Below are 14985 nucleotides of genomic sequence, written 5' to 3'. Positions count from 1 at the left end.
CCCCCCCCCCCCCCATGTAACTGATCTTTAATTACCATATCATGCAGAGTCGAGTTTCATTAAGAAGAAAAAAGTGTATTATATCTTGTAATTCTACATTATATGATATAACACAAGTACAAAATGTATATGACGCATTTGTTACGTGAAAATGTGCACACCTCGTGCGCAACAATTATTTAGAAGACGACATTGCCAATCAATACACAAAGCCTTATCAGCCAGTAACCAATTTGATACCTTTTGGAACATTAAAAAGAAATTACAAATAACGAATTTAATTAGACATCTCCCTGTTCGAACCAATTTACTGTCTTTTAGCGCAATAGCTCACGAGAAAGAAATCATGTAATTTCTATTTGGGTGGGAAGACGTGGAACTCATCCACACGTGATTAGAATGAAATGTCTTTTCTGGATAATGAGCTAATGAAAGTTTACAATCGCTGCATGCGATATTTTTTATGACTATAAAAGCACAGAATTTCCTCCACATTTACGATATTGATAAAAGTCAGAGCCTGCTGACCTTTACAAGATGTATTTTATAGAATTTATACGTCATCTTGCGAGATTCATTTCGTACTCCTATGAGAGAGAGAGAGAGAGAGAGAGAGAGAGAGAGAGAGAGAGAGAGAGAGAACACCAGCACAAAATAATATTCTGTATATACGTAAATAAAATGCATTCGTTCCAACAATATCTGTCAGAATAGATCAAAAGCCGAAACGGTAAACAAACAAAACACGTTAAGAAGTATTAATTATGTCTTAATTTCATGTCCAAATTGATATTTTATCACGGACAATGACCATTGCAAGATATTTCTGCAGTGGCCATCTGTCTGCAAACTCATGTTAACATGTCTCGCTACATCTCGCGAGAGCTTTTATCCTAGACGTGACTTTTTGTCACTCATGGTCAGTCATGTTACTAATGACATACTAGACATGGAACACGACCTTTGACAACTGCATATGATTGCATGTTAACGAGGGCAAAGGTCGGCTCTTTGTAGTGCGATGCCTACTTTAAGTGACTTCGCACCTTTTGCTCATCCATTTGTCATTTTATGGAACGGCCCCTGTAATGCAGGGTGACGGCACCTAACGCCTGGTCCTTGATTGGGCCCCGGTCATTCTGCCACCGTAAATTAATAATCTCTGCGCGTATTGTCAGTTATTCAATAAACACAAACGTAATTAATGGCAATAATGAGTAAGCTTTTGATGAAACCGACCATTTGGTTGTAAATAATTACTAAACAAGAAATTGCGGGGAAAGCAGACAGACGACATTACATAACGGAATATATTTCCTCCTTTTTGCGACTTGTTTTATGTTCTAGTATATTAAAATCAGTTTGTCTCACAAAACGACATATCTATACTCCTGCCTGTGGTTTTGAAAATTTCAGCATTTATGTACAGTGATGTATTGATAAAAGGGCACATGCAGTTCATACGACACCACGAGCACCAACAAAAGAGTTTTGGAACCACACACACCAAAACGTTCGTATGGAATACAGTTTAAATTCGCCAAAATATACACTCTCTAAGAAATAGTTTCAGGCATGTATCTTTAAGGGAAAACCAGGTATATGACCCATGATCCTGCCAAAATATTTCTTTAAAAACATAAAGAACTATGCCATTAAATTCGAAAATTAAAATGTGTATCATTTACATACAGAAAGCATTTCTGCATCAGACTAGCACTATCGTAATTACTGGACTAATTCGTGGCTCGGTCAATAGATTCAGACTAGTACACAGTTATATACCACACGGTGCTGTAGAGACCCAGTTACCGCCAAGAAGATATGCAAACCCATTAAAGGAGACGGAGCGACAGAAAATGAAAAACCCTGAGCACTCAGTATAATACGAACTCGTCTTTGAAAACATAAAACTCAAATTTGGAACATTACTGAATAATATTTTTGTTGTTATGACTGTTATGACTGTGGTGTCTTGTGAACTATCCGTTGAATTACATCGGTGCAATTTACGAATTAGTTACGGTCACCGAATTCTTCACCAGATTCCATTAGGCTACTTTCGTTGGTGGCAACCTTTAAATTTCCGAGATGGATAATGCATCAGTCCATATTCTATTGACGTGGGGTTTTCAGATGTTGTGAAGGGTTTGTCTCCTGTGACACTGTGGAGAGGAGACCAGAAGATAGCTTTGAATTAGTCCCGGCTGAGGCGTAAATTCTGGTCCTGATTTACATTCTCTTCATTGCGGGAATTCTATGGGTCGTCACGAAAGGAGAGGTGCCAATCTATTTACACCGGCAACTTGAGAAAATGTATCAATTAACCAATACATTACTAACCAAGATTTCATTTCGAGGTTCGGGACAAATTTACAACTATATGCAATCTCTCGAGACGTCGGGTACGAGCTGGGGCCACTTAGATCCGTTATGAATACCGCTTAAGTACTTGAGGATAATTCTGTGAGATTGATGAATATTTGTTTTGTGTAGGATCTGTGTATAAAGTACCAAGAAAAACCGTTAGTCTCCATCTCAAGAGAATATTGTCGGTGACGAAAGCAATTTAGGTTTGTTTGGTGAAATCGCCCAAGCTTATGGTGAATTCCGTAAATAACGCAAATCTGTTATCACTGCATGTTGTTATAAATCTATCGACAAAATGCAACTTTGAAATATTGCCCAAGAAAATTAAGGAAAACTTGATTTTCATAAATTGACTTGCATCATAAATGTGACATATGGGAAAGCAGAACAAAATCGGGGACGTCACGAGCAAGGGCATTCTATGGTAGTGTTAATTAGCCCGTGCACGTGCATTCTCTGGAAAGTGGTCTCGTAGCGTTGATTATACTGGCCATTCTCTCGAAAAGGCTCTTACTTTGCACAAAACCCTCAAATAATATACTGATTGCTAGAAGACACTGGTTTCGTTATGTATACACTTGTAAACATTGTGGGTGTTGATGGTCAGGTATATAATTCACGAGGTCGCTGTTTTCAAATACTGCACGCACATAGTACACAACGCACTTAGTCTGCAGAAACAACAACACAGCAAACTCAGGAGCATAGGAACAACAACAACAACTACTACTACTAACAACAACTACTACTTCTACTGACAACAACACAACTACTAGTACTACTGCTGTTACTACTACCACTACCACCACTACTATTTCTACTACTACTACTACTACTACAACAACAACACAACTACTAGTACTACTGCTGCTACTATTTCTACTAAGTCGTCTACTATTACTACTACTACAACAACTACTACTACTATTTCTACTACAATTACTATTACATTATATACTACCATTTCTATTACTACCACAAATGTACTATTATTACCTTTAGTACATTTTTACTAATACTACTATATACAGTCTGTGGTTATAGTTAAAGTAATCAACGTATCTGAATAGACATACAATGTAAGCTAACAATTCTTAAAGATACCGACTGAACTCAAGGAGCACGGAAAATAGTACTACATTTTTTTCTTTATATGAAAAAGCCTAACAAAAAACAAAAAAACAAAAAAAAAGAGAGAGAGAGAGCAACACAAACCTGAAACATGCAGCATTAGCCGATGACAATGCAGTTAATATTGGCCGAGATTTAACAAATCCTGATGAGAGACAATGGGGATATAAATTTAATGACCATGCAGATATGCAGATATAGAGAATTACCCTTGTGTCACAAATCGACATTTTGAATATTGAATTATGTAAAATTAATTGAAACATGCAAACCTCATACAAATTTTCCTCTCATAATATAACTGAACTATATAATATCGACAAATTGACTCCACTTCGAGTCGTCCAGGGATGGCTCTATTCACGGTTTAAGTATTGTTTGAAACAAGTTCGGTGCGTGGACGAAAAAGATTTGTGATCGTGTTACTAAAATCTTTTTCTTCTTCCCAGTTTCCCCGTTTGCAATCTGCATCAATAATGCATGGTTTGTTAAGGGGAAACAAAGGTTGCTAGCAAACATTTAGATGATTCTAATGAGAAAAAAAAGTGTCACTGTTCAGATATATAGGAGGAAGTGTTGCTGTTCATCCCGTGATTTGAGTATTATGATATAAATTAAAAATGCCACACAGACATTATTATACAATGTCACGTAAATGCCGACCGTAGAACTGTCACGAGGTAAGGGGATAAGCAACCCGTATATACACACACATATAACAAATAGGGTACGTGTATAATGGGATACACAGTCGGCGCCATAAAACCCAAATGTGTATCAATTGCTACCTTTTTTCATATTTACAATATTGACCAATATGGAACACTTAATTTTTCAGGTCTACTTTTAGTAATTATGTGGTTTACAGTAATTACAGTAATTTAGTGGTTAATGGTTTACAGTAATTTAGTCTCACTACTGTCTGTACAAATCAAACGCTAATTTAGGTCTAAGATACCATAGCATATTATCAAGTTTATATCTAACTATATATAAGCCCCGCTCGAATCTATGGAGCGCCAAATTAACATAAACTCAAATAATTGAAGATATCTTCAATTATTTGAAGATATCATCAATTCATTTGATGCGCGCAACAATTTAATTAAAGATCTCTTCAAATAATTAATGATATCTTCAATTCTGAATTATTACGCGCATTAATTGAATTGATAATAGCATTAATTCTTCAGCTGAATTGAAGCGCGCATTAATTCATTTGATGAGAGCAATAATTGATTTAATGCGCGCATTAATTCAGTTATTGCTCTCTTCAATTGAATTAATGATATCTTTAATTCATTTGAAGAGAGCAGTATTCTTTTAGAGAGAGCAACTATATAATTAAAGATATCTTCAATTCAACATATCTACAATTGAATTGATGATCTCTTTTTAAAATTGAATTGTTGCTCTCTTTAAAAGAATTGATGCGCGCATTAATTCCTTATACAAAAGCATTGTAAATAATTAAAGATATCTTCAATTGAATTAAAGAGATCGTCAAATTATTTATACCGAGCTCTAAATTAATTATTGCGAGCAATATTTCCACGAAATTGATGCTCTCATCAATTGAATTGAAGAGAGCAATAATTGAATTAATGCACGCATTAAATTAATTATTGCTCACATTAATTCAATTGATGCGCACATTAATTCAATTGATGAGAGCAATAATTGAATTGAAGCGCGCATTAATTCATTGGATGAGAGCAATAATTGATTTAATGCGCGCATTAATTCAATTAAAGAGAGCAATAATTGAATTGATGATATCTTCAAATAATTAAAGATATCTTCAATTATTTGAGTTTATGTTAATTTGGCGGTCCATACGAATCGCCTTTTTACATACAGAGTGCATTTACATGTAACATATATACGAATTTTTCATCCGGGCGTGTTTTAGTGCATATAAGCACGATTTGCAGGTGAGTATTTCTACTCCAATTGCAAAATTTGCAACAATTTTTCAGTTACATGGTGGCGGCCAGTTTTTTATTGGTGGAAGAGAGAACCAAGATACAATGTACCTGGAAAGAGACCACCGACCTTCCGAAAGTAAACTGGGAAACTTTCGCACTTACCGACGCGAGCAGGGTTCGAACCCGCGCCGACCAGAGGTGAAAGACCGTGAGGATTTTGAGCGCGATGCTCTAACCACTCGGCCACGGAGGCCACCCAAAAACTTTGCATAATAGCAATACAAAATGCATACTACATATTGCTTGGAAATAGCCAATTCAATACTGATTTTACACAGCTTGCTAGCATTTACATTGTAAAAAAAATTACATTTACAAACTATGAGTGAAGTTTGCTGTGTTTAGAATTTACACTCATTCGTAAATGGGTGCACGTGAACGGGGCTTATGCAAAAAGTGCTGGACAGCTTCGAGGATTTCCGAATATCTAGGTTAGTATGAAAGTTAAAGATAACAAACAGTGATCAATCTCATAACTCCTACAAGCAATACAAAATAGAGAGTTGGGCAAACACGGACCCCTGAATATACCAGATCAGGTGCCTAGGAGGAGTAAGCATACCCTGTTGACCAGTCACACCCGCGGTGAGCCCTATATCTTGATCAGGTAAACGGAGTTATCCGTAGTCGAAATAAGTGTGCCAAGAACGGCCTAACAATCGGTATGAAACAAGTCAGACAGCATTTGACCCAATGATAGGTTGTATTGGCAAACTAGATTGTTATAACGACCATGGGGTTTGCAAAATGCTGACTTTAAACGAGACTGTTGAAACCCCTGCACCATCAACTTGTTTGTCAGTAGCCTGTCTCGATTCAATAACTGATCAGCAGAACAGGCTCTTGCGTATCGAATCAGTTGAGGTATAGAAACACCATATCCAGGTTATAACGGAATATTGCTATATAGATATGGGAAGTTGACAATGGAAAATCTGAAACCATCACGTTTATCATAAAGCTGAGTTGTTAGTTTGCCGTTAATATCTATTTTCAATAAAATATCTAATTATGAAGCAGAAGTGGACTACTCTGTGGTGTCTTTTATTTCAAGTTCACAGGGATATATCGAATCGACATATGAATGGAAATTACATTGCTAATAGATAAAACGTCGTCGATATATCTAAATGTCGCATTGAAGGTCACAGCAAGAAGTTTTTTTTCTTTTCACGTAGAAGTTTTTGAATAAATTCTGCTTCATATGAATATAAAAACAGGTCAGCTAACAAAGAAGCACAATTCGTGCCCATGGGAATTCCAACAAACTGTTGGAACACCTGATCACCAAAGACTACGAAGACATTGTCAATGAGGAACTCCAGCATATTTTTAATTTCAACTTTGGACAGAGTATATACTTGTGCATGGAATCAGAGTGGTGTTTAACAAAGTAAGTTTTGGATGACTGATCACTAGATATGAATATTTCCGTTTTTCATTTTTGTTGAATAAGCAACTGTCTATAATGTCAAAAAGTCTAGTCTTTAATTTATCGTGAGGAATGGTCGTGTAAAGTGTTGAAAAGTCATATGTTTTGATGTTGTTGATTTGAGAAAAACTTTGCGATTTCAAGTTTACCAAAAGTTCTTTAGAATTATTTAGAATCCACATTCGATTTACACTTCTATTGGCATATGTAGTGGCACAGTACGTTTGAACTCCTTCACAGCTGTTAATATTTTCGTGAGGAGCAAAGATAGAGGCTTGATAGAACACTTACTGGATCTAGCAATGTATTTTTGTTTGTAAGGGTTTTTATGAAGTTTAGGAATCCATTATAGGTACAGTAACTCATATCCATGTGACCCATTGACTGGGATATTGAATGTGTCTAAAACTGAAGCATGGTTTTGAAGAATTTCCTGTTTTGAAAGGGCAGTTGGAGTATATGTACGATTACCAAAAGTGGAATCAATACCAAGTTCGTTTATAATACAGTTGTAATAATAACATGCAATTTGGTCATGTTAGATAATGCATTAAAATTCTATGTATCCAGTATCATTGGACTATGTATACAAGAATATATATATTTCTATATATAGGTACATATTGTAATCGGACTATGCCGTAAAATGTACAGTTAGCAATGACCTTATAGCTGCAATAATGTAGCCCTCTCTGACTTTTTATTTTTTGGGAGAGGGCAGCAACTCCTTAGGATCTCCGTAATGGTGCAGATGCGGAAGTGACGTTTCCATCATTTCCATGATCATTTTAAACATTTACTGGTTTCTTTACTTAAAGGGACTGGTTCACGTTTTTCAAAAGAATTATTTTTCAATTTTAATGTTAAAAATTAAAAATGTAGCTCATTTAATGTTGACAACCAAAATTTGGACCGTCTGAATGCAAGGATAAGAGCAATATTTTAGCTTTGATTCTGTGTTATGTAAACAAAGACTCGAGTCTTTTTGTGTAAACAACCAAACCAGTGAAACGTTAATTTTGTAATTCGATCAAAGCATCTTCATTTTGTACAATCACAAATTTTAAATTTTAAATGACACTTTTTACCTAAAGTATACTTGAAATGTGATATATATATATATATATATATATATATATATATATATATATATATAATAAATTTGGATCAATATCCATTTATTTTGAAAACATCGTAAACAATAACGCACCTCAATCTTTGTTTTTCAAAACAAATAATAAACTCTCTATAACGAGCCTCTGCCATGATGAATAACCTTAATTATTTTGTGAAACCTAAACATATTAGACTATAGTTTTTGATTATTTAAAGTAAAAAATAAAATTTGGGGGAAATCGTGAATCAGTCCCTTTAAACAAAGTTAGTATGTTTCTTAGTCAATCCACCTACAACTTATGGTTGTGGGACCCTATTCTATCGTTTTTAAACAAATTTCGATAGACTCCAAATTGTGTGCCACGTTTGATGTACTGAAGCTGAACTTCCGGCTGTTGATTTATTTGCATATTTCCATATACCTTCTAAGGTAGTATTGACATCAATGTACGAGTATGGGGGAGAAAGCGATTTCGTCGGTATTGGAAAAGTTTTGATATCAAGTTCAAAAAGAACAGCGAAGTGTAAATTTTTTATACCACCATTTGATTTACCTTTCGGAATAGCGTGAACAACTAGTTTTCACGCTGAATGTCAAGGTTTGGGTTTTTCAGTAGATCTCGTGATATATGGCGGTGCAGAAGAAGAATTTTGCACGTTGTATATGATATTTAATGTAAAACACCCTATCAGACAGGCCCAAACACAAAGTTGGTACTCTTTTTACTGTAAACAACATTAGAGACAAATACACGGGGCTTTTTTTTCATAATAGGTTATTCATAAACAAATTTGCACCATTACGAAGATCCTATGGAATATGTAACCCTCTCCCAAAAACGCCAGAAAAAACAAAAACAAAACGGAGAGGACTACATTATTGCAGCTAATTGCCTTATAGTACCGAACAGATATCAATATATCATTGTAAATGGTACATGTAGTATTTAAATTGAATAGTCTATACTATGAGATGAAATAAAGACTTTGATTGATTGATTATTTATGGTTTTACGCCGTTTTAGCATTATTTCAGCCATTTTACGGTGGTAGGACACTCTAAATCCATACTGTAGTATCAATACATACGTAAGCAAGTCTTTGCAGGTTTGATATACTTTAAAACCCAACGTTGAATGTATACATACAAATAGTCAATTTGATACATTATATTGTATACTTTCACAGCAATCAGGTAATACGTTCATTAATATTTTATTTACACTGGCGTATTCGATAAAAAAAATACCAAGGTCAACCGATTTTCATTTCAGAATGAACAGAAACTTTCACTTCTCGTTTTCTATAGAAGATAGAGTTATCTCATTATTTAATGAAGTCATCTAGTGACGGGAGAATTCAGAGAGAACAATCCCGGGAATTTCGTTGAATCGAGTATACTATGACGTTGATGTTGTGATGAATTCAGTTACTCTGAGAGTTCAACATCTTTTCACGAAATTATCTTATTTCATTGTGAATGTGAACAGAATTTAAAATAATACTAATTTCACATGGACATGGGTAACTCCATTTGCTGATTTCATTTAATTTCAATCGATCATGACAAAGTAAGAAGTTTTCTGACATTTCAGGGGGAAATGTTCGCACTAATGATCAATGTATTCCTCAAAATAACATAATTATTGCATCTTGCAAAACGGAAATGAGCACGTATACATTACCATTCTGGACACCTCAATAAAATTCCCCACTACAAAATATTTTTGAAAAACGTAAAACAGGATAAAATATTGCACAACTGCTTTGTCGCGTGCACTTTATTGCCATTATTTGCTGTAATCAACAAAACCCAAACAACATCATACATGTATCATATTAATTGTGATGAATAGGGCATGTACGCCCAGAAAGTTTTCTTGTATACACAACACTTGTTTTTTGTTTTAATTTTTGAAAGGAAAATCATTATTCCCCCTCGTCACTTCCATAGACGGAGTGCATCAGCTCACGTGAAGACGAGATAGCGATAAAGTTGTCAAAAATAAGTCATCACGTTGATTTGGACAGATCAAATGGCAGACTACAAAACAAACTCTAACTTCAGGGGAAGTAAATATCTTAGTGACGGGATCATTGCCTGATAAGCGGCCTTTATACGATTTTAAACATGGATCACCCTAATTTTAACATCTCTACTTCTGCAAATGACAGGTTTGCCTTCCTCTTCATTGTGAATCTCAACAAGTCTTGTCGTCTGCTTTTCAGATTTTAAAAGGTCATGGAGGTGCTTTGGTGAAATCGCCGAAAATTACTGTAAAAAATTAAAGTGGACGAAGGTAAGCCGGTACAGAACAGGGTTCGATGACAAGAAATTGTACAAATTGATTGGTTTTAATGTTATTGAAACTGTTAAAATTGTCTGCACTAAATTCCATGGTTCCAACAAACTCGTGCAATAATAAATCTTCAGGAAAACACATACACAAGTCCAACTTAAATAAAAGGCTTTTAAGATACTTAAAACTGAGGCAAATAGTATTCAAAATATATAGTTCGTGAAATACTAAAAAAAAAGCATGCGTTGTAACACAAGTACGTGCTTTCTGAAGTTTTGTAAAGCTAACACATTTGAAGCTGGAAGAATATACCATTCTTGGAGTTGTTTGGAAATTAGTAACAATTTTTTTTTGTTTATTGGGGGAGGGGGGGGGGTTGAAGTAAAATTCTCTAGGAAAAAAAATCATTAATGGTCCATTTGTTGAGATTTTTCCAACTCTTTATGTCATAATTCTAAAATGTATAGAATTATGGATGAAAAGATATCATAAAAAATGTGAAATACCGAGTGCGAGCGGGTTTTTTTTTACTTCGGATTTTTCTAGTCAAATAATTCCTTCATTTCTAGAGATTTATGATGGGTTCTAAATGGTGATAATTAGATGATTTTGGAGATATTACCAAAGATAACATCAAATAAGCGAAATCTTTTAAGAAAATGTCGCATCTCGTGGCCATTATCTCCCAACGTCAGAAAAAAATATTTAATTGACGCTGAGAAAAACGGCGAGCTTTGGCAAGATTACCCGCTAAATTAATACTCTTAGCTTGAAATTTCCACTGAACTGGGTACAGTGTCACGTGACAATAGCTCGTTAGCTAGAAAATGATGCAAGGAGCGGAGTTTTATAGGAATTAAATTGAGGTAAAAAGTATCCTCTCTCTCAAATTTGGCCTTATTGTCCATTTGTAAGTCAATCTCAAGCTTTTGTTTAGACAAAACGAAGTAATTGATATACCGTAAAAAGGACTGAGACTTAGAACGTACGGTTGTCGTTAGGTCTAATGATCTGACATAATAGCAAAGTTTTTAATGAACACAAAACAAAGAACACAGATATATTGCATTGGTAATAATGAACGGTGTTCCTTCAATCAGAAACACTCTTCGACGCTTGTTACCAATCAATCATTCTAGTTTTAACTATAAAAGTTACCGTGCATCGGTCATTGTGAATCAACACATTTCTTAGAAAAGATTCTCCATTCTAGTTTCCACGTTCACAATATTTACATGACAGAATAAAGAAGGGTTCACAAACATATAAGATATCTATAAATACCAAAATAAAAGACAAAAAATGCTTCATATGTATTATTTCAAACTGTGTAAAAGCATTTTTAAAAGAAAAAAATCAATAAAAACCATTGCTATATATATCTTATATATATAACATATCAGAAAATGTTTAATATACAATGTAGTAAATATGATACTAAGTTTTCAAGACAATACGATACCAATACTACTTTGTTTTACACACTGTTCACATATAATCGAAGGCTGGGCAGTACCGATGCCTGCCCCCTATTTTACCGATAAATGTGACAGTTAAGGGTGACACCGAGACACGCAATCTGACCAGCCATCCCTCACAGCACACTTGAAGGCTCCCGAACACACATTCCTCGTGTCGTTGTTTATTTTTTGTTTAGAAAATAACAATTTATCAACACTCATAAACATGACATGCTGTGTACGTTTTATGGACAATTCAATGATGTTCCTGTATGCATAAAATCAAAAAACGCATTTGCCGATGTTAAGTGACACCGGTTCGTCGGGGAGTTGGAAAGGACGCTGACAAATTGGACGGTTTTACCTCGCGATTACAGATGGGAATGATTAGAGAAAAATACATATAGACTGTGTCACTGTTAAAACGGATCCGAGAAACGGGGGCTGGGAACACACACACACTCAAAATATTGAAATAAAATTTCTCATCGTCTCAATAAATTATCCACTGAATTTCCGTCACCATGGACTTTTATTTTAAAAATATATTTTAGTCATTTTATGGATTAAAAGTAAGAGGGGGAACAAAGCCACGAAAATCCATGAAAAAAGCATGAGAATTGTCAAGATATATAATAGACACCATCGCAACATAAACTTGCATCTTCGATGAATTTTCAAGATTCGTTTTAAAATGAATCGATTTCTTTTCTTTCTTTCTTTTCCTCACATTTTGATATTAATATGTGTATGCCCTAAAACTGTACCGCATGTACGAGTACATGTATACATGATATAAACGCACAAATGTAAGAACAGATACCATTTCTTGTTGGAAAATGTCAGCATTTTGAATTTCATTACAGGTCAGTAAAACAATTTAAACATTTCTTTTGACTGGCATTGTTATGCATATAGTGATTCTTTAAGCAAGAAGAAAATAAATCCTTTCGTATATAATGTGCAAATTTTGTTGTAAAACTGACCATCGTAAAATATCGATAGGCATATATATTTGGCACATAGTAACAGGTCTATTGCAACAAAATGCATGTATAAATTCTTAATTTATGTATGCGTCTGCCTTGCAATATATAGTTCTGTAATAAATTATCACAAACTGAGGTAATTGTCATGTGTGTAAATATCGTATGCTTTTCGGTTGTTTTACTATAAATCAGCCCTATGACACACAGGGTGCGTTCAGTTTGACCAGGTCGCTGAAGCGCTCGACTTCGTCAGGTGCTGGCGTTGGTCTTCGACAGTGCGGTGCCACGGTCATCAAGTGTGGAGGCTTCTGGTCTTCATCCTTAAGTGCTTCCCCCTTTCTCGGAAATGAAAAAGGCCGCGTTAAGCCAGGACTGACAAGTTATGGAATTATGCCTTACAAAGTCGCATTTTTTTTTTTATTTGCTGCAGTTAAATCCATCACTGTCTTCAAATAAAATAATAAATTAAAAAAAGGCTGTCATCATTAAATAAAAATTAATAAAATCTGATACGTTGTAATTGTTGACTGGATGCCGCGAAAGTTGTATGGCTAACGCTGGAGGGACCAAGAGAGGTAACTCTTATTGTATGTCAATACCGGGGTGGGCAATGTAACATTCTGGACATAAGCAAAAAAAACAAAACAAAACAAAAAAGAAAAAAGAAAAAGAAAAAAAAAAAGAAAGAAAGAAAAAAAACAACAACAAAAAACAACAGTTCGAAACTCACTACATGCATAAAATGACACAATGTATTTTAAAGATACTTTAAACATGCGTGATTCTGTATCGATGCTATACGGCGGCCCATGGATCATCAGTTTGAAGCTAATTTGAGAAGGAAAAAAACCCAACTTAAAAGCAATTCCCCAAGAACCTGCTATAAATAGGAATTTATTTGTAAAGTTTTTTGACAAAAAATGGGGGAGAGCTTCTGAAATACATGTGTGTGTAGTGGATGCCTAGCTGTCCACACCTTTCAGCTCAAATATGTACAGTATTTGTATTGCTGCCTTGGCTTTGGATATTTATGTATTTCAAACTTTGTGTTCGTTTCTGAACAATGCAATTCGATTTAAAATAAATTTTCTATCTGCAACTTCACAAGAAGACCCTCCTCCTCCCCTAATAGTAGGTTGATAAAGACTCACATACTTGACAAGAAAGCGGTATTTGGTCTGAAACAGAAATATTGATACCTACAAACAGCTGTATAAAATAGGATTTCATGTTCACAAGTATGCAGTCCCTACCATGACAGGCTCAATAACGGAAATCAGTCTGGCGCGGCTTTTCCGTTCGCATTAGCGACTTTCGCGTACACGGTAATTACAGGCAAGATGAGTGGCGAGGAATTGCTGACAGAATCTTTGAAAACTACCTACTATTCCGATGAAATTGACGGGTATCTGAGAACATGATGAATTAAATCTCGTGGGTTGTCAAATCTCGGATCTTGACGGATTCATGCAAGATCTAATGAGCCACGTTCATTTCTTGATATATCCGGCCTACACAAGCAATCACCAACAAATTATCTTTCACCTGTTTGGATCAAAATGGTGATTTACAATATCATTTATGTATCCAATTTCAAACAATGATCCGATTATACCTGGAAAACATTCCTGATCTGCAAAAGTCATTAGACTGAACTCAAATACCCTCCACACTACGGAGCTGGCGGAGATATACATGTAATTACATTTTGAAAAGTATATAATAATTATGTACCAAGCAATGCACAGCCACTCGACTATTGAACCTAAATTTTTGTTTTCTTTTTCTTTTACAAAAAATATATATCTCCGCCTTTACACTCAATAAAATGAGTATCATCGAAAAAAATATTCCGTTTGGTTGTCTATTTTTACTCCTTGATGTATAAATATACAATCAAACGGAATTTTTTCTCTCGATGGTACACATTTTATTCAGTATAATAGGGGGGGGGGGGGGGGGGGGGGGTAAATATCTTTGTGAAATAAAAAGGAAAAAAAATTAGGTCAAGTGGTTGAGTACCTGTGAAGATGGAAGTTGGACCTATGAAATTCAATCCATAGGTTTGAAATATTACACAGAAATTATAGTACAATAATTATGTAAAACATACTATTTAACATAATATGCATACTTATATAGGTTAAAGCAGAACACGTCAAATTATTCATGATAATGTATCAAAATTCCAAAATCGTT

Source organism: Ostrea edulis, chromosome 1 (genome assembly GCF_947568905.1).
Source record: "Ostrea edulis chromosome 1, xbOstEdul1.1, whole genome shotgun sequence".
Taxonomy (NCBI): Eukaryota; Metazoa; Mollusca; class Bivalvia; order Ostreida; family Ostreidae; genus Ostrea; species Ostrea edulis.
Note: the sequence above shows the minus strand (reverse complement) of the source record.